This window comes from Ranitomeya imitator, chromosome 1 (assembly GCF_032444005.1).
Source record: "Ranitomeya imitator isolate aRanImi1 chromosome 1, aRanImi1.pri, whole genome shotgun sequence".
Taxonomy (NCBI): domain Eukaryota; kingdom Metazoa; phylum Chordata; class Amphibia; order Anura; family Dendrobatidae; genus Ranitomeya; species Ranitomeya imitator.
In genome coordinates, this window is record NC_091282.1 from 968,774,779 (window position 1) to 968,802,130 (window position 27,352).

At 47.6% G+C, this 27,352-nt stretch overlaps 1 protein-coding gene across 1 annotated transcript in view; it reads left to right on the plus strand.

The window, feature by feature from the left end:
- The window catches only part of ZGRF1 (zinc finger GRF-type containing 1), a 149,851-nt gene that overhangs the window by 41,150 nt on the left and 81,349 nt on the right, over nt 1–27,352 (plus strand). The window lies entirely within an intron of this gene.

Below are 27,352 nucleotides of genomic sequence, written 5' to 3' on the forward strand. Positions count from 1 at the left end.
GGTAGAAAAGAAAGGTCAGAATTACTAGAAGTGAACCCAAATTTATAGATGTGACTTTGTAAAGCAATATGTCACTAGTCCATTCTTTTTCTTGCCATTAGGAGACTCATGCCTTGATTCATTAAGACTGGTATTTTGTATGTCAGTAATAATGAAGGTTGTGTAGGAAAAAGATGCATCAAATTCATTAATACATTTTGGTGCATTTTCTCAGTGTCCTGTCCCTCCATGCACCTCACCAGAAATGTTACTCCAGGCAGAGACATTGCTCGTATTAGGAACGCTACCGCTATTGATGGGAAGGTGTAGCCCTATCCCATCCCAGCTCTGCCCTAGTTCTACCTGTTTTGGCAGACCTGCCCTAAAAGTGAATACATTTCTGTGCAACTAAGTGTTGAGCAAAATTAGTGACTTTTTTCAAAGTGTTTTCTGCCGTTTTTTTGGTGCAAAGACTCTGTGCTGTATTTAATAAAAACACTATCTGTATTGCGATAAATCCCATTTAGTTTTCATATGTTTCATGATCATGCCTAGTGTTCATTTGAGACCTAAAGATAAAGGCAAGTATCCAGCTAACCGCTATCTAAAGTTCATAAATACTTTTAGTTCTCTGATATAGAACTTCTTATAGATTAACCATACAATTCAATAAAGGTTACTTTTGCATTGTATCACATTAGAGAACAAATGCACTCCACTGACCGGCTCCTCAGGTTCAATTAGAGATCAGGTTACAATCTGCCCACAGAAGTCTATGGAGTTGGACAAACAGCAGGAGCCTACCATACATGCCACTCAGGAGTGCGGAGAGAAAAAGATCCTGCTCGTCTAAGAATACGTTCCCACAAGGGTTTGGGCATGTTTTTTTGATGATGCAGATTTTTTTTGCAGCAATTCTGCAACAAGTAGCTAAATTAGGTTACTGGCATTTTTTTTTACATTGCGTTTTTTTTTTTTTTAAACGATTTTTTAGCGCAATTTTGATGCTGTAGATTTCTCCATCGTCTCATTGGGGGACACAGGACTGTGGGTGTATGCTACTGCCGCCAGGAGGCTGACACTAAGTAGATACAAAAAAAGTTAGCTCCTCCTCCATAGTATACACCTTGACACTGGCCCTGACAGCTCCAGTTTATGCTTAGTGTCCGTAGGAGGCACATCTCTGGGTTTTCCCAGATGCTTTTTTTCTCTGAAGATTAGACAGGGGCGACGGACCCTTTTGAAGGGGTCCGATCTCCCCAAACCAACAACGGGCGAGCACGTGGAGTGTCGCCTCCACGTATCCTCTCCCGCGACGTGGGATTTTTTGCCGGACTAAGAACCTGACCACCCTGAGGTAACGGAACCCTAGGTTGTACAGGCATTCATTCCTTGTCCGTGCAGCCTCCACTTCATCACCAATGCACTGGCTACGGTGTTTAAGGGAGGCAGACGGTCCCTCTCCTCGCCTTCTGAACGGTGTAAGGAGTTAGGGTGCCTGCACCGTGTATGTGTGTGTATATATGTATGTATGTGTGTGTATATATATATATATATATATATATATATATATATATATATATATATATATGTGTGAGTTTTGTTTGTCTGACCTCATGCGCTGTCAGAAGGCTGCAGGGGGGCTCCTGCTTCATCGCGCGTTCTGCTGGTGCTGCACAGGTGGCGACTATTTCCGGCGCTGTGCTGGGTTCCAGCGTTATTCCCCATAAGCAAGGACACGGGCGTCTTCAGCAGGGGCATGGGCGGAAGTCCCGCCCCTTTTTCGGCGACTTCCGGTTCCTTGTGCAGCCTGAGGCATTATGGATCTTGTAGTCTGGGGCATGGGCGGAAGTCCCGCCCCTTTTTCGGCGACTTCCGGTTCCTTGTGCAGCCTGAGGCATTATGGATCTTGTAGTCTGGGGCATGGGCGGAAGTCCCGCCCCTTTTTCGGCGACTTCCGGTTCCTTGTGCAGCCTGAGGCATTATGGATCTTGTAGTCTGGGGCATGCGCGGAAGTCCCGCCCCTTTTTCGGCGACTTCCGGTTCCTTGTGCAGCCTGAGGCATTATGGATCTTGTAGTCTGGGGCATGGGCGGAAGTCCCGCCCCTTTTTCGGCGACTTCCGGTTCCTTGTGCAGCCTGAGGCATTATGGATCTTGTAGTCTGGGGCATGGGCGGAAGTCCCGCCCCTTTTCGGCGACTTCCGGTTTTCTGTGCGGCCTGTGGCATTATGGGTCTTGTAGTCTGGGGCATGGGCGGAAGTCCCGCCTCCATCGGCGGTTTACTTCCGGTTTTGCGCACCCAGCTTTCCTGGGAGAACTTGGGAAGGAGTACAATCTAGTCCCCTGCTTCGGCCTAGTCCGGGTCCATGCGCGGTAACTCCTCCCACTTTCTCAGGCTTCCGCCCTGTAATCTAGTTCATATGTGTGATTTGCACAGGAGACATGGTTCAGTGTTGGAGAACATACGGGGACACAGGACTGAGGTAAGTGCTACTTCCCTCAGCCTGACAGCAGTATTTGTTCTAGACCTAGTAGCTCATAAGGAGATACGGAGCATAGCAGCAGCAGCGGCAGCAATAGTCATCATGTCTAGAAAGACTAAGACTCACACAGTTCTGTATACCTCATGCATTACCTGTCAATCTGCTTTTCCGCATGCGCAAATTAACCATCTCTGTGAGGCTTGTGATTCCGAACGCGTGCAGGAGCCCCCGTCTGCTACCCCGCCTGCTATCCTGCCGGGTGTGTCTGTACCTTGGTCGGCAGTGTCTCCCCCTGAGTGGGTCATATCATTAACGCAGTCTATGGCGTCTCTAACAAAGGCGGTTGAGTCCCTTCAAGCCCCTGTCAGGGACATTCATCCGCCTGTTTTGGAAAAATCCTCCGATTCTCAGGATCCTGCAGGGGCCGTGCTCCCTCTAGGCAGACGCGGGGGAAAAGAACCCACACAGCGTCTCCCGGTCCGTCAGGTGCATCAGCATCATTGAATTCCGTCTCTCGATCTCCCTCTCCTGCGAAATTGAGTGAACACGGTTCGGACTATGACTCAGAGGGGTCTTTTGATTTAGAAGCTCCTGATTATCAGGAATCTGACAGTCTCATTGAGGCCGTTAATCAGTCTTTGGGAGTAGAGGATGTGGCCACCTTACCTTCTGGTCATAAGGTGTCCTTTAAAAAAAATTCAAGCAACCTCATAAGGTGTTTTCTACTCATCCTGAGTTTGAGGATTTAGTCCAACGTCACATGGAGCGACCAGATAAACGTTTCTTAGGCCAGAAGGCCCTAGGTACAAGGTATCCTTTCACACCAGAGCTTTGTAAAAAGTGGGCAGAATCCCCTTCAGTGGATCCGCCCATGTCACGTTTAGCCTCTACCACGCTGCTGTCTCTTCCTAATGGGTCGGCTATTAAGGATCCGACTGATCGGCTCATAGAGAGCCTAGCTCGGTCTGTGTTTGAGGCTTCAGGGTCAGCCCTCGCGCCGTCTTTTGCGGCTACATGGGTTGCCAAAGCTATGATAGCTTGGTCAGAGTCTGTAACTAAAGGTACCGTCACACTAGACGATATCGCTAGCGATCCGTGACGTTGCAGCGTCCTGGCTAGCGATATCGACCAGTGTGACACGCAGCAGCGATCAGGCCCCTGCTGTGATATCGCTGGTCGGGGAAGAAAGGCCAGAACTTTGCTTTGTCGCTGGCTCTCCCACTGACATCGCTGAATCGGCGTGTGACGCCGATTCAGTGATGTCTTCGCTGGTAACCAGGGTAAATATCGGGTTACTAAGCGCAGGGCCGCGCTTAGTAACCCGATGTTTACCCTGGTTACCATCGTTAAAGTAAAAAAAACAACCACTACATACTTACCTACCACTGTCTGTCCCCGGCGCTGTGCTTCTCTGCTCTGGCTGTGAGTGCCGGCCACCCGGAAAGCACAGCGGTGACGTAACCGCTCTGCTTTCCGGCCGCTGTGCTCACAGCCAGAGCAGAGAAGCACAGCGCCGGGGACAGACAGCGGTAGGTAAGTATGTAGTGGTTGTTTTTTTTACTTTAACGATGGTAACCAGGGTAAACATCGGGTTACTAAGCGCGGCCCTGCGCTTAGTAACCCGATGTTTACCCTGGTTACCGGCATCGTTGGTCGCTGGAGAGCTGTCTGTGTGACAGCTCTCCAGCGACCAAACAGCGACGCTGCAGCGATCCGGATCGTTGTCGGTATCGCTGCAGCGTCGCTTAGTGTGACGGTACCTTAAGGCTCTTCAGGATAGGGGGTTTCCTGTAGAGATGATGGAGATGTCAAATCAGATATCTTTAGCGGGAAATTATCTGATTAATGCATCCTTGGATGCGGCAAATTGTTCAGCATTGGCTGCTGCAAATGCAATGCTATTGCTATCAGAAGGGCCCTATGGCTAAGAAATTGGCGGGCGGACTCTAATTCAAAAAAGTCCCTTACATCCCTCCCTTATCAAGGTGGCCGACTTTTTGGCGCAAAATTGGATCAGCTTATATCTGATATCACTGGAAGTAAAAGTAATTTCCTTCCTCAACAAAAGGTTAAGCAACCTTTTCGTCGCCAGTTTCAAGCAAGGTTTAAATCCTTTCGTAACTCCAGGTGGTCTGCAGCACCAAGCGCAGGTCCTCCAAGACAGGGAGCACCAGGTCTCATATAGGGCCAATCCATTGGCAAGAATGCGGTATCAACAGTCAAGATCTAGGGGATCTAGATATCCTCGGTCTTCGGCTAAATGACTGGAGGCAGCCTCTCGTCGCTTCCAACAGAGTAGGCGGTCGCCTACTACTGTTCCATCAGTCCTGGCTGTCAGTTGTTCACGACAGATGGGTAAGAGACCTGGTGGTTTCAGGGTACAAAATAGTTTTCCTATCTCCCTCCAGGCCGTTTTTTTCCGTCCAGTCTTCCCAGTTCAAAAACCCGTCTAAGAGCTTTATTCAGAGCAGTCGAGTATCTTCAGTCCAACAGGGTCATTGTCCCTGTTCCAAAGGAAGAAAGGTTCCAAGGATTCTATTCAAATCTGTTTACGATTCCCAAAAAGGATGGGACCGTGAGACCCATTCTGGACCTAAAGTGTTTGAACAGATTCGTCAGCACTCATCACTTCCGTATGGAATCTCTCCGCTCGGTCATTTCGGCTATGGAAAGGGGAGAATTCCTAGCTTCCATAGATATTCAAGATGCCTATCTGCACGTCCCTATATTTCTTCCACATCAGAGATTTCTACGGTTTTCCATAGGCGAGCGACACTTCCAATTCACAGCATTACCTTTCGGGCTCGCGACTGCTCCCAGGGTGTTCACGAAGGTGATGGCAACAGTGGTGTCGATCCTGCACTCTCGAGGCATAGTCATTCTGCCATACTTAGACGATCTTAGTCAAAGGGTCAACTTTTCAGGCATGCAGGGACAACGTCAACATCTCCTTGGACACCCTAGCTCGTCTAGGGTGGCTGATCAATTTTAAAGAAGTCATCTCTAGTACCATCTCGAAAGATTTCTTTTTTAGGGATGATCTTCGACACCTCTCGGGGTCTAACTATTTTACCCCAGGACAAGGTACTTTGTCTCCGGCAGGAGGTAAAAATCCTTCGGCAGCCGAGTTTCCACTCAATCCGGTTCTGCATGAAGGTCTTGGGCAGGATGGTAGCGGCTATGGAAGCGGTTCCATTCGCCCAATTCCATCTTCGTCCACTCCAACAGGCACTTCTGTCAGCCTGGGACAGGAGTCCTTTGTCTCTCAACCTCAGGTGTCGTCTGTCTCCAGGGGTCAGGCAATCCCTGATATGGTGGATGAGGAGTTCCTCCTTGCTACAGGGGAAAGCCTTTCCTCCAGTTCATTGGCTGGTAGTCACTACGGACGCCAGTCTTCTCGGTTGGGGAGCAGTGTTTCACCAGCACACGGCTCAGGGTCGTTGGTCCCCAAGGGAATCAACCCTTCCAATCAATCTGTTGGAGATGAGGGCAATTTGGCTGGCTTTGCAGCACTTTCACCATCTTCTGGCGGGTCACCCGGTTCGGATCCAATCGGACAATGCCACGGCTGTGGCATACGTAAATCATCAGGGGGGCACTCGCAGCAGATCAGCCATGCGCGAGGTAGGGCAAGTCCTCCGCTGGGCCGAGAGCAATCACTCCATGATCTCGGCAGTTTACATCCCGGGCAAGGAGAACTGGGCAGCGGACTTTCTGAGCCGACAGGGTCTTGCGTCCGGGGAATGGTCTCTTCACCCCGATGTTTTTCGGCAGATATGCCAACGCTCAGGAAACCCGGACGTGGATCTAATGGCCTCCAGGTCGAATGCCAAGGTACCCAGGTTCGTTGCACGGTATCGAGATCCAGGAGCAATTGCCGTAGACGCACTAGTCCTATCTTGGAACCAATTTCGTCTTCCATATCTATTTCCCCCTCTGGCGCTGCTTCCAAAGATAGTCAGGAAGATCAAGTCAGAGGGAGTTCCAGCAATTCTAGTCGCCCCGGATTGGCCTCGGAGGTCATGGTACGCAGACCTAGTTCAGCTGATCGCCGGGGTTCCTTGGCAGCTTCCAATGCAGCCAGATCTTCTGTCACAGGGGCCGATATTCCACCAGAACTTAGAGGCCCTGTGTTTGACGGCTTGGCCGTTGAATCTTGGATTCTGACCCAGGCCGGTTTTTCTCAAAAAGTAGCTTCCACTATGATTTAATGCTCGAAAGACAGTTTCAGCACGCATTTACCACCACACCTGGAAAGTCTTTCTCTCATGGTGCAGGAAGAAGGGTCTTCCTCTTCGGTTTTCCATTCCTAATGTCCTAGCTTTTCTCCAAGCTGGTCTAGACTCAGGTCTCGCTCCAAGTACCCTTAGGAGGCAAATATCAGCCTTATCGGTTCTTTTCCAGCGCAGGATTGCTACCAATCTTCAAGTAAAAACTTTTTTGCAGGGAGTCTCTCATATAGTCCCTCCTTACAAAGCTCCGATAGAAGCTTGGGACCTTAATTTGGTCTTGAGTGCTCTTCAGGAACCTCCATTTGAGCCCCTCCAAGACGTCCCTTTAATGTACCTTTCTTGGAAGGTTTTGTTTCTGGTAGCTATAACTTCCATTAGGCGGGTATCGGAATTAGCGGCCTTGTCCTGTCAGGCGCCGTTTCTACAATTTCATCAGGATAAGGTGGTGCTGAGACCAGCACCTTCCTTTCTGCCAAAAGTAGTTTCCTCATTCCACATCAATGAGGATATTGTCCTGCCTTCTTTTTGTCCTGCGCCTACACACCGGGTGGAAAAAGCTCTCCATACTCTGGATTTGGTGAGAGCTCTGAGAAGATACGTTTCTCGGACCGCTTCTTTTCGAAAGACTGATGCCCTGTTCGTCCTTCCTGTGGGGCATAGAAAGGGACTCACAGCTTCTAGGTCGTCCTTAGCCAGATGGATACGAGCCACTATTCAGGAGGCCTACCGTATCAAGGGTGCAGCCATCCCGGCTGGGATCAGGGCACACTCTACTCGGGCGGTAGGGGCTTCCTGGGCGCTTCGGCACCAAGCTTCAGCAGAGCAGGTTTGCAAAGCGGCAACTTGGTCCAGCCTGCACACCTTCTCTAAACATTATAATATCCACACTCAGGCCTCTGCTGATGCAAGTTTGGGAAGGAGAATTCTGCAGGCTGCAGTATCGCACCTATAGGCGGTAAGTGCCTAGGGGTTTATTCCAGTGACTGTTTTCTTCCCACCCTGGGACTGCTTTGGGACATCCCACAGTCCTGTGTCCCCCAATGAGACGATGGAGAAACAGGGATTTTTGTGTTACTCACCGTAAAATCCTTTTCTCCGAGTCGTTCATTGGGGGACACAGCTCCCTCCCTATTAATCTTATTTGTCTATGGGCTGTTCAGACAGTAGTATTATTCTAGACATGTTGTCTTTGCTCTAATGCTGTTTGTTTTCTCTATCTCCTACTGCTTGTGCACCAAACTGGAGCTGTCAGGGCCAGTGTCAAGGTGTATACTATGGAGGAGGAGCTAACTTTTTTTGTATCTACTTAGTGTCAGCCTCCTGGCGGCAGTAGCATACACCCACAGTCCTGTGTCCCCCAATGAACGACTCGGAGAAAAGGATTTTACGGTGAGTAACACAAAAATCTGTTTTTTTTTGTTGTTGTTTTTTTTTTTTGGGGGGGGGGGATGTGATGTCTTAATAAAGATGCTTTGTTTGGACACTTCCTGGTACTTGGCTTTAGCAAAACTTTATTGGTACAGTCATGTGCAGATTACATGTGTTTTTATGCATTTCTGCAGCAGAAACATATTAAAAACGCATGTGCACTTTTTACCTGCTGATTTTTTTTTTTTTTTTGCATCTAATCCAATTTTACAGGAAAAATCGCTTGTTAAGCTTAGCTACCCTAAAGAGATATTGACATACTAAGATTATAAAAAAAAAAAAAAAGTGGGCAAGAGATTTCTGTAAATCTCTACGTCTTTACTGGAGCAGTAACACATTGCATCTCTTTTGCATCAAAAATACTCTTGTGATGCTATTTTATACATATGGGCGATCAGTCAGTATGTAAAAAAACAAACCCCTTCATCTGATCTATCATATTGACTTTTATTGGTCCTTGTGCTGATTGTCTGCAGTCTTAGGCACAATGACAACATACAAATCAAAAACACACTTGTCTGTACAAGCCCTTTGGTCGAATTTAGATATCTGTGTATCACAATTTGAGTACAGACCATGACAGAAGGGACTGGCCACAGGTATACTGACCTGATATTGACAGCCTCATATACAATGCTCATCAAAAATGAGTGCACCCCCTTGAAAAATAAGAATTTAATCAAGATGTCACTGAGCAAGAAAACCATTTCCAAAATTTTGACAAGACTGAGTTTCATAGAACATTTTTTAACCCCTTTCCAACATTGGGCGTAATAGTGCGCCAATGTCCGACTTCCCCTGTTTGGTGCAGGCACCGGCTCTGAGCCCGCACCTTTCCGGGCACAAGATAGCTAATCTATACAGCTGACATGTGCCTGCAACAGCCACGTGTGGAATTGGGATCTGCCCATGGCTGTGAACTAGTTAAATGCCGCTGTCAATTTCTGGAAGCAGCATTTAACTCGTGCTTACCGGAAGCGCGTCGCTAATCCTCCCCATCGGTCACCCTGTCACATGATGATGGGTCACTTATGGGTCGGCATGACAACCAGAGATCTGAAGTGGACCTCTATGGATGCCATTGCCGGATTGCTATGAGCGCCGACCCGTGGCCCAAGATGTAATTTTTTTTCCTTGTGGAGAGTTGCATTCCATGCCTGACATTTCAGTGTCAGGAGACTTTTAAGCATTGCAGTGCTTCTCTGGGAAATATATTTACTTGTCAGATTGCTACTTCCAAAGGTGGAACTAGAGTTCTAGTCCTCTTCCTCTCTGAAGAGACAACTTGCACATATTGGATCATTGTGGTTTTCGAAAAATACACGTCTACCAACGTCATGGAGTGATAGAAGCATCTTCTATTTCAATAAGTAGCAGTATATCTATGAATTCAGTATACCATCAGTGAAATGTAGGTCCCTGGCACCAGCAGCACTCATGCAGCTCCACATAAGGACACTGCCACCACTATTGCGTTTCCTTGTATGCACCATGCATTTTTTTTTTAATTTGTGCTCCTCATCTTGGCACACCATACACTTTTGAAGTCATCAGTTCCATTTATCTTGTTCTCTCACACCAGAGTATGGAGTCCCAGTAGCCTTCCCAGTAGTCTGTGCATAGGCTCCAGAAGAGGCTCTCTTCAGAACAACACGCATGCATGCCATCCCTCTGCAGTGTACGCAGTATTGAATCATAGGAAGCATCTTGATTTGGCTTTCTGCTTCATTAGCTAACTGCAGAAGATGCTCCTGTTTAGGTATTTACTTTCATGGTCGGCATGGATGTTTCTGTGAGATGGTTGCACTTCCCTGTTTGTTAAATTTTGGATCACTTTTGCTACCGTATTCTGACTGATAGTAAAGCCTTGCTGACCTTATTGTAGTCTTCAATTTCTTGTGTAAATAAATGTTCTCTCTTTGGTCTTGTGGCATTTCTGTTCCATATGGTGCCATTGCTGATGGCCTGAAATGGGAAAGGGTTTTCTTTAAATAACGCTCTTTTATAGGCCGGGGTCACACTTGCGAGTGTGATGTGAGAAACTTGTGCGACCGGAGTGTGCGGCTGCATAGAAATGCATGCAGCCACATGACCGAGTGCTGGCGGCAGTGTCTGGTATTGATGCAAGAGACTCGCATCACACTCGCAAGTGTGACCTCGGCCATAGTGAGCTGTCTGCTGGACACCTGATTAATGAATAATTAGACTTCCTTGTCTTTGGGTTCTTCTTAATTAGAACTTTTTAGTCTAAACTTTAGCTTTGATCCTAAGACTTTCGTTGGGGTATACTCACTTTTGCAACAGGGTCTTGACTGAATTTAAGAAAATTACTTTTTGGGGTGTGCAAAATAATCTTGATTGCAATCAATGGCCCACATTTTGAGGAGTTTTTTTTTGTAGTATGTTATTCCATAGACATTGTTGATTCTGAAAGGAAACTAGAGATTTTCTGATAAATCTGTTGGGGTGTACTCATTTATGCTGAGCAATGTATGACTATGGAGCTGTCAAGTTCAAGACAGGAGACCCGTGGTCAGTTCATGCATTACTGTCCAAACAAGAACCGGGACAGTATTACATGGATGTCTGAATACGGCCTAAGTGTTTTTTTGTGGGTTCTTAGTAACGTTGATGAGCATTACATGCTCAAGTACAAATTTATTTCATACCTAATCTGAAATCCACTCTTTTAACTAATAGACTATTAACTTGCCTACAATGACTGAACACATCTGCAGTGGTTATATTTAATGATTATATATTCAACAAAAAGGTTAATTCGAAGCTAAAACAGAATATATTGCATACATTAAGATCTTTACAGGTTGAGTCAGAGGGAGAAGCCCCTGGCGGCTACTCAAGACTACCATGCAACGCCATCGTGCAGCACTCAGCCTGTCTCACATCATCTGGTAAATATTACTAAATTACCATAATTCCAGAACTATAAATAAAGTGTCAACACATACACAAGCACGGACCCTTGAGTCAGGCACTTACTACCGTAGGGAATGGGAGGAAAATTAGCAGCCATGCACCATTGATGTTAGTATAGACTTATTGTTCCCAACTAGTGATGAGTAAGGGTGCTCGTGTCCTAACCGAGCGTCTTTGGCATGCTACAAATGAAATACTCTAGTCTCCTCAGCTGCATGTCTCGTGGCTGTTCGACATCCACAATACATACAGGGATTGCCTGTTTATTAGGGGGGGAGGGGAGGAGTCAGGAGTCCATCTTGTTAGATACTTAGCTGGTCCCACCAACATTCATATAGGGCCCCTCTTATGCATTGTTAGTACATTTAGTCAATCAATTTATTTTTTAATGCAGAATTTCTGGCACATGTCAGCTAATTTCATTAGCTGACATGTGCTCCTAACAGCTGTGGGTGGAATCGCGATCCACCCGCTGCTGTTAACATGTTAAGCGCTGCTGTCAATCTCTGATAGTAGCATTTAACATATTCACATCGGAAGAGCGTCACATCCCACCCATCGGTGCCCGTGTCACAGAACCGCGGGTCGCCGATGGGTTGACAGGAGACCCCTGTGGTTGTCATTGCAGGATAGCTATGAATGTGCCCAGTGATTGGTGCTCACAGCAAGTAAGCATTTCTGCTACATAGAGCAGGGCTGCAGCACTGCTACAAGTGCTTCTCACAAAATTAGAATATCATCAAAAAGTTTATTTCAGTTTTTCAATACAATAAGTGAAACTCATATATTATATAGAGTCATTGCAGAGTGGTCTATTTCAAGTGTTTATTTCTGTTTGTTGATGATTGTCTTACAGCCAATGAAAATCCAAAAGTCATTATCTCATTAAATTAGAATACTTTATACCACCAGCTTGAAAAATGATTTTAAAACCTGAAATGTTGGCCTACTGAAATGTATGTTCAGTAAATGTACTTAATAATTGGTCAGGGCTCCTTTTGCATCATTTACTGCGTCATTGCAGTGTGGCGTGGAGGTGATCAGCCTGTGGCACTATTGTGGTGTTATGGAAGCCCAGGTTACTTTGATAGCAGCCTGCAGCTCGTCTGCATTGTTGGGTCTGGTGTCTCTCCTCTTCATCTTGACTATACCTCATAGATTCTCTATGGGGTTAAGGTCAAGCGAGTTTGCCGGCCAATAAAGCACAATGATACTGTTTTTAAACTAGGTATTGGTGTGGACAGGTGCCAAGTCCTAGAGAACTAAATTTCCATCTCCAAAAAGCTTGTCAGCAGAGGGAAGCATGAAGTGCTCTAAAATTTCCTGGTAGACGGCTGTGCTGACTTTGGTCTTGATAAAACAGTGGACCTACACCAGCAGATGACATGGATCCACAATCCATCACAGATTGTGGAAACTTCAAACTAGACCTCAAGCAGTTTAGATTATATGCCTCTCCACTCTTCCTCCAGACTCTGGAACCTTGGTTTCCAAATGAAATTCAAAATTTACTTTCATTTGAAAACAGTCCAGTTCTTTCTCCTTGGCCCAGGTAAGACTCTTCTGGCGTTGTCTATTGGTTATGAGTGGCTTCACACAAGGAATGTGACACTTGTAGCCCATGTCCTGGATACGTTTGTGTGTGGTGGCTCTTAAAGCAATGACTCCAGCAGCATCCACTCCTTGTGAATCTTCCCCCCAATTTTTAAATGGCCTTTTCTTAACAATCTTTTCAAGGCTGTGGTTATCCCGATTTCTTGTGCACCTTTTTCCTTCCACTCAACTTTTCATTAATATGCTTGGATACATCACTCTGTGAACATCCAGCTTCTTTAGCAATGGCTAACCTTCCTTGTGTAGTTTGTCGGTGACTGCCCTCTGGCTGTCAAGTCAGCAGTCTTCCCCATGGTTGTGGAGCCTACTGAAACAGACTAAGGCTATGTGCACACGATGCAGATTTGATGCGGATCCTCAGCGGATTTTTCCATACAGAAACGCTGCAGATCCGCACTGTGATGTACAGTACAATGTAAATCAATGGGGTAAAAAAATAGCTGTGCAGATGGTGCGGAAAAATCAGTGCAGAATTTCTGCGGATTTCAAAGAAGTGCATGTCACTACTTTTGTGCGGATCTGCAGCGTTTCTGTACCCCTCCATGTTAAAAATCCACAGTGGCAAAAACCGCAGAAAGTCCGCATGAAATCCGCATCCATTCCGCATGAAAACCGCGGCAAATCTGCGGCTGCGGATTTTGTGCAGAAAATTCTGCACCTCTTTTCTTACATGTGCACATAGCCTAAGGGACCTTTTTAAACACTTAGGAAGCCTTTGCAGGTGTTTTTTGTTAATTCTATTTTACGGTAATAATGACTTTTGGGTTTTCATTGGCTGTAAGCCATAATCATCAACCTTAACAGAAATAAACACTTGAAATAGATGACTCTGTTTGTAATGACTCTGTATGAGTTTCACTTTTTGTATTGAAGAACTGAAATAAACTAACTTTTTGATGATATTCTAATTTTGTGTGTAGCTTGTGTATGTGTAGCACAATTGATCAGAAGATTGCAGCTTCAAGTCTCTCCAGACTATTGAAGCAAGTTTAAAGTAAAAAAAAAGTTTTTAAAAATAGAATAAGTTTCAAATCACCCCCCCCCATTCGCCCCATTCAAAATAAAACAATAAAAAATACACATATTTGGAATCGTTGCATTCAGAATCGCCCGATCTATCAATATAATAAAAACAATCCGATCTGTAAACTGCGTAACCAGAAAAGAAATCAAAAGCCAGAATTTACGTTTTTATTCGGTTGCCCATGACCGCACCAACGAGAGAGGGGATCTGCCTTCAGGAACCGGAAACCTACAGATACAAAAGGGCAGCACCTGTCCCACGCATCAGTTGGTTTTCTGTTCCTGGAGGACAGGGTTCCTACAGATACCTGGAGGAGTCATCGGATCCCAGGCCCGGCCAGTTGGTTCAGGTAGCGGGGGGTTCTCCTACCTTGACTGGTGCAGGGTCCCTGGAAGTGCCATGGTGGGCCCGGGGAGGATTCCACGTCAGTGAGCTTGGCAGGTGGAGCAGTGTCTGGAGGTTTTCCGTCTCCAGAGGGCCAGCGCCGGAAGGTGAGTATCCTCCGATGGATCCGTCGGCTCCTGACTGGTGCTCCCAGGTATGCTGCGCCGTTTGCAGGTCCAAATGAAGAGAATTCACCGCACAACTCTAGCCGTAAGGTAATGCAAAAAAGGAAATTTATTTATATGGTCACACACAATATTCGTAGAGCAGAGAAGAGAAAAACATATATGAGCGACTGTATTCGACGTTTCGACGATCTCCGGTCTTATTCAATACTAGCTATTGAACCCGTTCTACGCCCGGGTGGCGAGCATTTATATTGGTATATGGTCTCCATCATGTGCTGCTGCCATCCTGCGCCCGTTCTGTCATGTGCTGCTGCCATCCTGCGCCCGTTCTGTCATGTGCTGCTGCCATCCTGCGCCCGTTCTGTCATGTGCTGCTGCCATCCTGCGCCCGTTCTGTCATGTGCTGCTGCCATCCTGCGCCCGTTCTGTCATGCACTGCTGCCAACCTGCGCCCGTTCTGTCATGCGCTGCTGCAATCCTGCGCACGTTCTGTCATGCGCTGCTGCCATCCTGCGCCCGTTCTGTCATGCGCTGCTGCCATCCTACGCCCCCGTTCTGTCATGCGCTGCTGCCATCCTGCGCCCCCGTTCTGTCATGTGCTGCTGCCATCCTGCGCCCCCGTTCTGTCATGTGCTGCTGCCATCCTGCGCCCGTTCTGTCATGTGCTGCTGCCATCCTGCGCCCGTTCTGTCATGTGCTGCTGCCATCCTGCGCCCGTTCTGTCATGTGCTGCTGCCATCCTGCGCCCGTTCTGTCATGTGCTGCTGCCATCCTGCGCCCGTTCTGTCATGTGCTGCTGCCATCCTGCGCCCGTTCTGTCATGTGCTGCTGCCATCCTGCGCCCGTTCTGTCATGTGCTGCTGCCATCCTGCGCCCGTTCTGTCATGTGCTGCTGCCATCCTGCGCCCGTTCTGTCATGTGTTGCTGCCATTCTGCGCCCGTTCTGTCATGTGCTGCTGACATCCTGCGCCCGTTCTGTCATGTGCTGCTTTCATCCTGCGCCACTATTGTATTATATGCCCCCCATAAGACGCTCCAGTGTGTATGCCCCGTATGCTGCTGCCATATAAAAAAAAAAAAATACCATACTCGCCTATCGTCCGGCTCCACTGCAGGTGTGTCTTCAAGAAAATGGCGCCGGGAAGCGCGGACTGCGCAGGCGCAGATTCCGGCAGCAGGAATCGGCGCCTGCGCAGTCCGCGCTCTCCGGCGCCATTTTCTTGAAGACACACCTGCAGTGGAGCCGGAGTGTGTGTTCAAGAAAATGGCGCCGGAAAGCGCGGACGCCGATTCCGGCAGCAGGAATCGGCGCCTGCGAAGTCCACGCTTTCCGGCGCCATTTTCTTGAACACACACTCCGGCTCCTCTGCCTGTGACTGGACTCTGTCACAGCAGAGGAGCCGGGAGACGGAGCCGCACGCAGCGCTGGAACGGAGGACAGGTGACTATACTTACCCTCCCTCCTGGCGCGTCCACGGTCCCTGACTCCGGTGGAGATCGCGGTATGCGTTCAGTGCTTACGCATACCGCGATCTCCTGGGAGCGTCACTCTGTGGGGGCCAGACTGCGCCGGCGCTTGCGCCTGCGCAGTCTATAAAGGCTTCGGACAGAGTGACGCTCCCAGCGTTATATTATAGATGCCGCCATATGTTGAGAAATGCTTGAGTGGTCCCGTGAAGTGGAAGTTATGGGCAGCGCTTTGCCCCCTTGAACAGTGTGTCTATCCGAGACAATACGTGAAACCCTCTGGAGTTATGAACGGGGAAGGCTGTTTTTAGTCGCCCTAGGGTGACAACTAGTAAAATGTAACACTGTTACAATCTGTCGGTTTCGAGTATAGATCTGTAGTAAGATGAACGTTCAAATCTTTAATGTCCAGCGTGTCTAGAAATGAAATATGGTGCAGGTCTTGATTTAAAAGTGAACTGCAACGCTGGTCTGACGGAGTTGGGGTAAGTATGAAAGGTGGCAAGAGTCCGGTGTGCCCGCCCAGACACAGAAGATGTCATCAATATATCTGTAGTAACAAAGGGCATGTTGTATAAACAGTTCCTGTGAGTAGATGTGATCCTCCTCAAATCTGCTCATGTAGCAGAGGCCGGCGCTACGTGAGAACCCATCGTGGTCCCACATCGATGGATATAGGTGTCCCCGAATAAAAAAAGAAGTTCTCATGAAGTATTAAAGTGAGTTACTCCAGGCAGAACCTGGTGGAATCACTGGACAGATTTGATTGAGAAAGAATATCTGAGACTGCTTCCAGACCCCTCTCGTGAGTTATGGAAGTGTATAGGCTGTTGACATCTAAGGTTACAAGGGGACTATCAGGCGGTATGGTGGCAAGATCTCTAATGATGGTAAGGAAATGGCCAGTGTCCAATATGAATGAGCATGCCGTTTTAAGGTACCTTCACACTCAGCAACTTTACAACGAGAACGACAACGATCCGTGACGTTGCAGCGTCCTGGATAGCGATCTCGTTGTGTTTAACACGCACCAGCGATCTGGATCCTGCTGTGATATCACTGGTCGGAGCAGAAAGTCCAGAACTTTATTTGGTCGTCAGATCGGCGTGTATCCTCGTGTTTGACAGCAAAAGCAACGATGCCTGCAATGATTTACATGGAGCTAACGACCTGTGACGACCTGAGAGAACGATAAGTGAATAACCCTTACGTCACTGGATCGCTCCTGCATCGTTCTGGAGCTGCTGTGTTTGACATCTCTACAGCGACCTAAACAGCGACGCTCCAGCGATCTGCTCGTTGTCTATATCGCTGCAGTGTCGCTGAGTGTGACGGTACCTTTAGTCAGGGGTGTTAAGATCTTTTCCAGGTAAACTGATAATGGAGATAAAATGGAATCAGTAGATGCCACAATAGGGCGGCCTGGGGGGTTGGAAAGTGACTTGTGAATTTTTGGCAAAACATAGACTGGTGTTACTGGGTGTGGATTTGTTAGGAAAGTAGCAGTCTGTTAGTCAATGATCAGTTTGTCAAGGTATTGTTGTAGCAGATTCTTAATTTTGTGGCTAATACTGATAGTGAGATCTGTGGAGATCCTCTCATAAGTGACAGTGTCCGAAAGTTGTCTGTTTATTTTGTTGGAGCAGAACAATATTGTATCATACAATTATTAGGTTCTGTAGAAGGACGTAGATCTGGGTATTTATTATGATGGAATATAGGCTGAACTGGATGGACAAATGTCTTTTTTCGGCCTTACTAACTATGTTACTATGTTACTATGTTACTATGGTGGAGTCCATGACCACTAGGGCGCCCCCATCCCACCCCCCCCCCCCCCCCTTGTCTGCTGGTTTGATTGTGATCTGTTTATTGTCACGTAGTGACTTGATCGCCTGTTTCTCATTTGTAGAGAGATTTTGATGTGCGGGAAAGTGAACCTGGTTATATTGATGGACAAGTTGTTGTATGTCGCGATCAATCGGTGTAATACAAGCCTCTGCTGCGTGATATGTACGTGGAGGGTTTAATGTACTGACATTACGTAAACCAAGGGAAAAAATTGAAAGCTCCGAAACAGAGACGTCACCGGTGGGTGACACTCTAACGGAGGTCTCATTAAATATACCAAAGTGCGTTTTAAGATGTATAGAACGGTAAAATCATTGACGGTCCTTGTCCACCTGGAAACTATCCCAGTTGGGAGTCGGACAGAAGAAGAGTCCCTTCTGCAATACTGAGGGCTCTGCAGGGGAGAGGATATAGCTGGAAATGTTCATCACCAGTTTGGAACCCTTACCTGGTAGCGGGTGGTCATTCTTTCTCCTGGACCTTCTGGTTGTTCTGTGTTGGAGTCCTCCTCTGCAGCTCCTTCCTAAAAATGATGGTGTGTTTTGTCCAATGGAGGTGTCGCTGCCCAAATTGGAAGACCCATTCCAGCGAGGACTTCGATGTCTCCATGAGTTGGTACCAGGGTATTCGTTCCATCGATAGACTCGATGGCTGATGTAGTCCTCATTGTCTCGTTGGAACTTTTCAATGCTCGTCCAGAGTTTTATCCGTCTTGGCCTTGAGGTTACTCCAGTCAGCTGTGGACAAGGTGGTGGATAACTGCGTCTCAATGGCTTGAATTCAATGTTGTGTATCCGAGATTGACTTTTGGAGATGTTCCACCGTGAGGATGATGTCCAAAGAGCATTTGTTTAGAATTTTCTGGAATTTCTCACAGTAATCCTGGTTGTCCACAAAAAGTGTAGGTTGAAGGTGGCTCCTCAACCCCCTAGGAATCCTGTTCTGGCGGTGATATTCAGCTAATGTGACACAGTGTAGGTCGTAGGATACCAGTTTCCATCTTTCTTTCTCGTAATCTTGGGTCCGAAGTTCTTGTGTAGGGGTATGGAGAAAATCATTGGAGTTAGTAACAAGAGACAATATGCTGTTGCTTGTTGTGTCGTCGCAGGGAATAATTTCTGTCGTCATGGCCGGACTGGTGCACTAAAGCCAAAAACACGAATGTCTAGATACAATAAATTGGCCTGCACTCTGTCCAAATGTGAGGTGCTGGTGGAATGGGCCCTTGAGACCCTGAGTCCAAATGAAGAGAATTCAACGCACGCTATCCGTAAGGTGATGCAAAACAGTAAATTTATTTATGTGGTCACACAATATTCGTAGAGCAGAGAAGAGGAAAACATATATGAGCGACTCTATTAGACCGATCTCTGGTCTTATTCAATATGCCGCCTTATGTTGAGAAATGCTTGAGTGGTCCTGTGAAGTGGAAGTTATGGGCAGCGCTCCAGCGCTTTTCTCCCTTGAACAGTGTGCTTAGGCTGTGTCTGCTCTCTGCTCGTTTGGGTCTAGGGACTTGCTCGATCACTTGAAAGTGTAGTTGTGCTACCGTATGTTTGGCACTTATGAAGTGATCCGGTAGAGGATGCCACGTTTTGCCACAACGTATGGTGGACTTATGACTCGCTATTCGGTCCTTGACATGTTGCGTAGGTTCCCCTATGTACAACAACCAGCAAGAACATTTGACCGCGTACACCACAAAATTCGAGTCACGTGAAAAATCCCTTAATGGGATAGGATTTTTCCGTCCTAGAGTGTGTAATGTGATCCGTTTTGATTACGTTCGAGCAGGCTGCGTAACTAAGGCATGGGAATGTGCCATTTTTACGGGTCCCCAAGAAACATTGTGTGGGAATTTTAGAGCTGCCCACATCCGCCCTTACTAATTTATCACGTATACTAAGGGGTCTCTTGGTGCACATAAGTGCAGGTGATTTATATGCCTCCACATTAGGATATGCTTTCGTCAAGAGGGGCCAGTGTTTTCTGATGGTGGTCTGGATTTTGTGCATCATAGGGTGATATACATGCATAAAAGGGACTCTTTCAGTGTTGTTCCTATGTTGGGAAGGAGGGGGTGGTGTTGTCAGGGCTCAGGACACCTCCTTGTCAAGTAATGTCCAACAAATTTAGAAGCCGAGCATATTCTGATACATGTCCTTCAATCTGTCAGGAAGTAGGCCTCTACCCCTTGAGAGTGCAGCAGTTTTTGGACCTAATTTTAGACTCTGAGAGTCAGGAGTGTCGTCTACCTCCCGACAAGTTGATTTGTCTCCGCTATCGAGTTCTGAATGCTTCTAACAACAACACCATGTCCCTCAGGAAGGCCATGTCCCTTTTGGGTTCCCTGTCATCTTGCATCCCCATGGTCTGTTGGGCACAATTTCATACAAGGGCTCTAAAAAGGGACGTGTTGTTGAATGATAGGAGCCCTGGGGGTTGTTTGGATGGTCTGCTGATTTTTATCCTGAACCTCTGTAAAATCCCTTGAATCGTGGCTAGACCAGAGTAACTTATCCAGAGGGGTTCCCTGGGAGTGTAATATAACCTGGGTAGTCACCACAGATGCAAGCCCTACTGGTTGGGGGGCTCATATGGGTGAGGTCATGATCCAGGGCCTATGTGAACACCATGAGACAGTTCTTCTAACCCGAAGGAATTAATGGCAGTAGAATTGGCGGTTAAAAAAACCTTTGTATATCTGCAGGGTCATCAAGTGCGGGTCCTTTTCTGACAATCAGGTTATGGTGGCCTATATCAACCACCAGGGCGGGACTCGTACCAAACCTCTGATGGAAGCAACAGAACGCCTGTTCCAGTTAGCAGAGCAACATTTTCTATCTTTAACAGCACTGCATATAAGAGGAAAAGACAATGCCACAGCAGACTTTTTGAGCCGCAACCAACTAAGACAGGGGGAATGGTCATCTTCAACCAGATTGTGCGGATGTGGGGTCAGCTGGATGTGGTCCTCTTCGCTACTAGGAGGAACCGAAAAGTGAGACAATTCTGTTCACTCGACCCCAGAGAAGGCCCGCTGGCAGTAGATGCCTTGCTGATTAAAGTGGGATTTCCGTCTGGCTTACACCTTTCCTCAATTAACTCTGCTACATCTAGTAGTGAGGAAAATCAGGAAGGAAAAGCATGGGTAATAGTGATCGCTCCCTTTTGGCCCAGGAGATTCTCATGTCTAAGAGCCATGTCGGTGTCCGATCCTTTGGTGCTACCAGACGTTCCACATCTCTTATCCCAGGGCCCAGTCTACCATCCTCAGGTGGCGGGCCTCCATCTGACGGTGTGCATTTGAAAGGTCGTTACTAAGGGATAGAGGTTTTTCTCCAAACCTAATTAATACACTTCTTAAAAGTAGGAAAGATATTACAACCAGGATCTATGCTCGACCTGGAAAAAATTCTTACAGAACTCAGAATTTGTACCTGGGAAGGGGGTTCCAATAGTTCAAATCCTGGAGTTCCTTTAGAAGGGTCTAGACATGGGTCTTTCCACCAGTACCCTTAAGGTGCAGGTATCAGCCCTGGGGGCCCTTTTTAGCTGCAACGTCGCCGGTAACTACTGATTAACAGGTTTATTAAAGCAGCGGGCAGGTCCAGACCCATACTTAGGGAAAGGTTTATGCCATGGGATTGAAACCTAGTGCTCACGGCCATGACAGAGGCTCCTTTTGAGCCCATTTCATCAGCCTCTACGAAAACTCCCTCAAGGTAGCCTTCTTGGAGGCATTAACGTCAGCATGGAGGGTGAGTGACTTCCAGGCACTTTCTAGACCCTCCATATGCACAGTTCTATGACGATAGGGTAATACTTAGGCCTGATCCAGCTTACTTACCTAAAGTGGCTTCCAGTTTTCATAGAACACAGGAAATAGTCCTTCCATCTTTCCTCCCCAACCCAGCCAACCAGAAAGAAAGTAAGCTCCACTCAGGTACTCTAGGAGACATCTCCTAACGTCTAATCAGTCACGGATTCCTGGAAAAAGGACAATGCCTTGTTTGTCTCCTTTCAAGGCACCAGGAAGGGTATTAGGGAAGCTAAGGGCGCATAACACTCAATCCATGGCCGCCTTGTAGGTGGAGAGGTCGAAAGTCTCCATTGACCAAATATGTAAGGCGGCCACTTGGTCCTCTCCGATCACATTTTACAATCATTATAGGTTATATATGGGTGCTTCCTCAGACCTCCCCTTCGGTATAAGGGTACTGCAGGCTGTAGTCCCTCCCTAAGTAGTTATTACTCTCTGTAACTCTCTCGTTGGTGCTATCATGGACGACCGAATAAAGTCTTAGTTACTTACTGTTAACGGTATTTTTCGAAGCCCATGACAGCACCCTTAGATGCCCTTCCCCTTTTACTTTGGGTGTGCACTTTTTCCTCTAAAAAGTTCACGTGTGAAATAGTTAGTCGTTAGAGTATTGTACATAATTTTGCCATTAACCATTGTGGTCCTCTCGAGCTCTGTAATCCAACTGATACGTGGGAGAGGTGCTGCCCTTTTTCTATGTGTAAGTTTCCTGTTCCTGAAGGGCAGTCCCCTCTCTCGTTGGTGCTGTCATGGGCTCCGAAAAATACCGCTAACGGTAAGTAACTAAGACTTTTTGGTTGCCGGAACATTGCATTAAAATGCAATAACAGGTGATCAAAAGAACCAAATTAGTATTAATAAAAACATCAGCTCGGTGTGCAAAATTTAAGCCCTCACCCAGCTATGGGTCTCGCAAAATGGCTTTTTTTTTTTTTTTATAGAAACTTTTGGATTTTGTTTCACCACCTAAATAAAAAGAACCTATACATGTTTGGTTTCTACAAACTCGTGATGATCTGGAGAGGTCAGTTTTAGCATTTAGTGAACATGGTAAAGAAGAAAAATTGTGGAATGCCACTTTTTTTTGCTATTTCACCGCACTTTGATTTTTTTCCCCCATTTTCCAGTACACTATATGGCAATACCAATGGTGTAGTTCAAAAGTACAACTCGTCCCGCAAAAAACAAGCCATCACATGGCCATATTGACGGAAAAATAAAGTTATGACTCTGGGAAGAAGGGAGCAAAAAAAAGGAAACTCAAAAAAATGGAAAAACCCATGGTGGTGAAGGGGTTAAAAAGCTTTCATTTATTACAAGCGTTTCCACAATGTGCTGCACCCGATCTTTTTTTCCACCAGTGAAGTGCAAATGCCCTTTTCACCATTATATTTTTAAAGTTACTGTTCTTCATGGTCCCAATGTAACGTCATGTTTTATTTATTTTTATAATCCAGCCAGTTGAGATCCAAAGTTACAAACTGAAAGGATCGGTATCTAGTGCAGTTATAACTAGACATCATAATCCAGTGCTAATATGCATCGCCCCTCCAGAGAGACATCCGTACCCTGCATCATGCAGTCGCTCTCTACCATCACCCACGTGCATTCTGGGTGACATCACAAAGGTACAAGTATTTTATACGTGGGTTTAAGGGCACCGATCAGGTTCCCCAAGGCTCCCAAACCACCATCAACAAGCCACAGGTCAATTCTTACATTGTAGGATATCCCAGATAAACATTCATACCTTTACAGAATCAACTCTTAATGTGCTAGGCTGCCGTCACACTAGCAGTATTTGGTCAGTATTTTACATCAGTATGTGTAAGCCAAAACCATTAGTGGAACAATTAGGCCATGTTCACACTTTGCGGTTTTGCAGCTGCGGGTCCACTGCAGTTTCCATTGCGTTTACAGTAACATGTAAACCCTATGGAAACCGCAAACCGCTGTGCACATGCTGCGGGAAAAACCACGCGGGAACGCAGCGGTTTACAACCCGCAGCATGTCACTTCTTTGTGCAGAATCGCGGCGGTTCTGCACCCATAGGAATGCATTGATCCGCTTACTTCCCGAAGGTCCTTCTCGCATAGCATCTCTGGAACCGGACCGCCGCCTGCAGTGCCGAGGAGATCGGGACGTCAGAGGGTGAGTATATCATTATTTTTATTATTTTTAACATTACTATTGATGCTGCATATGCAGCATCAATAGTAAAACCAGTGCAGGATAAACCCGCAGCGGAACCCGCAACACAAACCGCGATAAATCTGCAGGGATAACCGCAGCGGGTTTGCCCTGCAGATTTATCAAATCCGCTGCGGGAAAACCCGCGGGAGAACCCGCAGCCCCCTTCCTACGTGTGAACATAGCCTTAGAGGAAAAGTAGAATAGAAACACATGCACCACTTCTGCATTTATCACCCACTCCTGGTTTTGGCTTACAAACACTGATGTAAAATACTGACCAAATACTGTTAGTCTGACGGCAGCCTTACTCTTCATTTGTTAATTTACAAGGACTGGTCTGGCAGACATCGCTTTTTCCACAATAGATCAACCTCGGCATGATTGATGTCTTCCTCACTGTCCCTGTCATTTCTTCAATGTAGCAAAATTTTTGTATGGCACCCTGCATTGAAGAGATGACTAGGAGAGTAAGGAAATTGTCAGCCATGCCAAAGGGAAGGTGATTATAGAATCTAGGTCCCACACTGACTCATTGTCCCCCAGATCTCCTCAATCATGCAGAGGGGTTTCTGATTTAGGCCGGAGTCACACTAAACGTATGAAAAATAGGTCTGAGTCTTCCTACCGAGAGTGGCATGAGTGTAATGCTAATGTCCATGAGAGTACTATCCGATTTACATCTGAATGCAGTGCAATAGCTGTCCGATTGCAATGCAATTTTAACATGATTTTCTCCATCGCCACATTGGGGGACACAGGACCGTGGGTGTATGCTGCTGCCACTAGGAGGATGACACTAAGTAAATACAAAAAGGGTTAGCTCCTCCTCTGCAGTATACACTGCCCACTGGCTCCAGATAATACCAGTTCTTGCTTAGTGTCCGTAGGAGGCACACTGCGTCTGATTTTTTTTATTTTTATTTTTTTCCAGACATTTTATTTTATAATTTTTATTGCAAGAGGACGAAGTGGGCGACGGACCCTTTTAAGGGTGCCGATATCCCCCGAAACACCAACAGGCGAGCATGGCGAGTTAACTCCCCGTACCCTTTCCTGCGACGTGGGATGTTCGGCCGTGAACTAGCCCTGTGAAATCCTAGGGGAGCGAACCCTTAGGATACACAGAGGCACTTTCCCTGAGCACACTCCGGCTGCCCTCCCTCTGCACCACCACTGTGGAACAGCGGTGCTGCATGGAGCTCCTCAGTCCCTCTCCACCCCCTCATTAAGAGGGCGGTGGATTGAGGTTGACTGGACCTTCTCTCGTACCTCACCTGAAGAGGACCACAAGTGGTGAGTCTGATAGGGTGGGGGGGCTCCCGAGCGCACCGCAGGCTCGGTCGCATTTCGCGGCCGGGCACCGCTAATTTAGTCCCTGGCTTCGGCCTCAGCTAGGCCGCGTTCCGCCCACAGTGTGCGTCATGCACAGGCCCACCCACCGCTTCAGCGCTTCTCGCACACTGCGAGAAGCGCCTCTCAACTCTCGGCGGCCATCTTGGACGGAAGATAGAGCTCCAGGTGTCTCAGAAGCCTCAGAACTCCACCAAATCAAGGAGTGCGTCCCTCTCCAGTCTCAGTGCGGCATCCGGACACATGACCTGTGTAGGTGCGCTGCACACTGACACAGGCCCTCCTACTCCTGCACACAGTGCCCCGCTCACTAGCTGTACAGGTGCCCCGCAGCCCTGCACGGAGGTTAACTGACAACATGTCTGCATAAACCCAAATAGTCTGCAAAAACAGTGTTCTTCACTTCTTGCACCTCCTGTCAGGCTGCGCTACCAAGCGGGCATACTGCTCCGCTCTGTAATGCTTGTGACCCTAAATGCGCTCAGGAGCCCCCCGCGACAAACGAGCCCGTGGTGACCAGTCCCCCTGAGTGGGCTTTGTCACTTTCGCAATCTATGGCTTCTTTGACCAAAGCTTTCGAGTCCCTCCAGGATCCAACCAGGAGCAGGACCACTAATCCGCCTATTCAGGATGTTTCCCCTACGGCTCCGGAATCTTCAGCCTGAAGGGGCCGCTCTCATTCTAAGCACAAGCGGTCATCTAGGAAGCGTGCCTCTGTGTCCGTTAGCTCTGTTTCCCGCTCTCGCTCCCCAGGCACCCCTTCCGACCAGGAATCTTATCCGGAGTCTGATGGGCCTCTAGATCTGGAGTTGCCAGGTTATCAGAGCACTATAGATAGTCTCTTCGAGGCCATCAACCAGTCCCTTCAGGTTGATGAGGAATTGGCGACCTCCAGTACGGATAATTCGGTGTCTTACAATAGGACCAAACATACTTACAGGGGGGTGTTCGCCAATCACCCAGAGTTCCAGGACATAGTCCAGCGACATAGGGAGCGTCCAGACAAACGCTTTCAGGGCCAGAAATCTCTGGAGTCCAAATACTCCTTTTCTCCTGATCTCCACAAACAATGGACAGAATCCCCTCCTCCTGTGGATCCTCCTTTCTCACGTTTGTCCTCTAAAACTGTCCTATCCATGCCGGACGGATCTTCGATCAAAGATCCCACAGATCGCCTAGTTGACAGTCTTGCCCGCTCAGCTTTCAAGGCTTCAGGCTCAGCACTCTTTCCCTCCTTCGCTTCTACCTGGGTAGCCAAAGCCGTGACTTCTTGGGCAGACTACCAGCACAAGGCCTTACAAAGCAGTGATCTCCCTTCTGAGCAAATCAAATTTCCCTTGCGGGCGATTACTTAGTAAACGCTTCCCTGGACGTGGCGAATTGCTCTGCACTTACGGCTTCAAACGCTGTGGCGATTAGGAGAGTGCTATGCCTGAGGAATTGGCGAGCGGACTCCGTCTCTAAAAAGACCCTCACATCTCTGCCATATCTCGGTCGCCGTCTATTTGGCGTAAAGCTGGACAAACTGATTTCAGACACTGCGGGGGAAAAAGTACTTCCCTTCCCCAGCAGAGGTTCAGACAACCGTTCCGACGACAGCCGCAGGCTCGTTTTCGGCCCTTTCGTGGATCTTGCGCATGGCATTCCTCAGCCAATGCCCCTAGCTCGGGGCACCGCGCCGGCAGAGACAAAAGTCCTCCGGCTCCATACAGGCCCAACCATTCCTGGAGGGGCCGCTCCACACAGTCTAGGTCCACGGGATCCAGACCCCAACCTTCTTCCTCTAAATGACTCGCAATCTCTTCCGGATGACACCAGCAAAGTAGGCGGACGCCTTCTCTTGTTTCGTCATGTCTGGCTCGCAGTCGTTCACGATGAGTGGGTCAGGGATCTGGTGTTCTCCGGTTACAAAATCGATTCTTCCTCCCCCCTCCCCCCCTCCAACCTGGTTTTTCACTTCCCGCCCTCCAGAAGCAGGAATGCGCGCTCGGGCTTTTTCCAAGGCCATTCAGTCGCTCCAACAAGACGAAGTGATTGTCCCTGCCCCAGAGGACGAAAGGTTCTACGGTTTTTATTCAAATCTGTTTATGGTCCCCAAAAAGGATGGAACAGTAAGGCCCATCCTGGAACTAAAGCTCTTAAACAGATTTGTCAAAGTTCGTCATTTCAGGATGGAATCTCCGTTCCGTCATTGCCTCGATGCAACAAGGCGAATTCTTAGCATCCATCGACATCCGGGATGCGTACCTCCACATCCCAATCTTCCCATCTCATCAAAGGTTCCTTCGCTTCGCCGTCGGCGAAGAACATTTTCAGTTCACGGCCTTGCCTTTCGGCCTCGCCACCACCCCCAGAGTTTTCACAAAGGTCATGGCGGCTGTCATGGCCATTCTGCATTCTCGGGGTCTAGTCGTGCGTCCCTACCTAGACGACTTACTGGTCAAAGGCCCATCTTTC